The sequence below is a fragment of the Bombus impatiens genome, unplaced genomic scaffold (assembly GCF_000188095.3).
Source record: "Bombus impatiens unplaced genomic scaffold, BIMP_2.2 scf_0543, whole genome shotgun sequence".
Taxonomy (NCBI): domain Eukaryota; kingdom Metazoa; phylum Arthropoda; class Insecta; order Hymenoptera; family Apidae; genus Bombus; species Bombus impatiens.
Genome location: NT_176962.1, coordinates 1461668 through 1463818, shown reverse-complemented (window position 1 = coordinate 1463818; position 2151 = coordinate 1461668).

Below are 2151 nucleotides of genomic sequence, written 5' to 3'. Positions count from 1 at the left end.
AAGTATCGATTTTCTGCTCTCGCAGCTGCGCCATCTAGATACAACCCTGTTACCCGTCTTCAGCTCGCTCTCCACGCGCCTCCTACACCCTTCCGCTGCCAATCCGCTTTGTCCCTATCGTCGGTTTGCCATCAACGTTATTATTCGTTGGATGAATACTTAGAAGACTTGGAAGACGCGCAGAGACTAATGCGGAGAAAATTCGTGTTTCTTCTTGGAATTAAACATCCATATTTTTTACTTTCTTCTTATGTTCGATTCTATATGCTGCACGTCTATTTTGAAATTGAAGTAAGAGGTCATCCGGTGGTTATTGCATGCTCAATTCTGTAAGGTATCAAGGATATGGAGAAACGCTATTTTAGAAAGTAGAATGGACGACGAGGAATATTCTTTCGTAGTTTTCGTTATTTTATATTTGCTTTCTTCGCAGCGTGAAGACGTAGGTTGCTATAAAAAGCAGAAAGATTGATGCATTCGGACATATTTGCAATTTATAATGGATATTATAATTTATAATAAGAGACAACAGGATGTGTAATAAATTTTCGTTTTTAGAGCTAAAAAGATCTAGAACCCCTAACTTTTTGCAACCATATAAAGTTTCCATCCGTCATCATTTCCTAAACACTATCTATTTCCATCAATCTTAGTCGTCATCTGGGGGCCATCATCTCAAACGATCAAGTGAAAATCGACCGAATCGAGCGAACTAACAAACGAGTGAAGGATATGCCTGATCCATCTCTACTTATAATTTGTTTCCCAACTATTCACACAAAGAATAGTCGATCGAGTAATAATCGTACGCATTAAACGAGAAAGGTCACCACCTACTGATTTCAATTTTTGGCTAAATTCGAAGATTTTCAGAACTATGAGAATTTCCCGGACAAAGCTTCTTGTTCGCCAGAAACTTCCTTTAGCTAACCCATTAACGTGCTTTCTGGAAACAGTGTATCAGGCGTTTCCAGGAATTTCAGATGAAACATCTGACGTCAGGAATACATTAAACGACTAGCACCCGGCTACGTTCCATCGTAAAAAAAAAAAAAAAAAATAACAGCAGACATTTAAAGACAACAGCAGTCGGGGCAACAGGTTCAAACGGACTAAGTTCGTATTAACGTAGGACGCAGGAAATTGGAGTACGATATAATATTCTGGTCGGACGATCCGCGCTGAGAAACGGCGACTTTGGGACGACGCGACGGCGGGGAATAAGCTCACGGCTTAAATCGTAATTAGAAACGAAGGCAGGAATTCGTAGCGCTTCAGTTACTTCCAGCGCAGAGCTTCCGTTGAAACGTCTCAAACGGATGAATTTTACTTTCGCGACGTGCGACTATACCGACGTCGGATCCGAAGAAACCGGAAATTACCGGTGCCTTGCCTAGGTGCAGTACGGCTTCGTTAGGGCAATCACCGGTGTTATCGCGGATCATGCTCTCGAGATATAAAAGGGCACTAATCTTCGAGACGAATGTGATTCTTTCGTTTGGCTTGGATTAGATGCTGATTGGGTTAGGATCAAGTTAATTTCTAGAATTGTTAAGTTCGTTTCAAAAACGTATTTTATGAAATGGAACACGATCAAAGGATACAAAATGTTCGTATATTAATTTTGAAAAATCTCTCATTGCAAATATGCTCTGGAGTATTTTATACCATTTGTAGTTTTTCAGTAAGTAATAATTTCAATTGATAAATTGGACAGTGTATTCTGTGATATTGAATATTGCTTTTAAAGTTACATTTATTACAAAGTCTTCGTTTCGCATTATAACTGCCCTACATTCATTTCAGGAACGATTCATAAATACCCAGCTCAATTATGTAATTTTTCCGTCAAGTTTATCTTGCAGTGGTCGCAAGGGATTAAGACAATATACATTATATTTCCCTTTCTCGTACATTCAGAACGCCCTGTATATCCGCGGAATCCCCCACAAATTATTCTAGTACAATTATACGTACAAAGGATCGTAAAAGTAGCTTAATTGGTGTTCAAGCACTAACATATGTGTGCACGATAACTATATAATCTATCTAATACTATCGAGTAATCTAATATCATTTTAAATATTGTTTTTATAACCATATTTAATTTGCCATTCGATATTCCAGAAAATTTGTCCAGTCAAATCAAGA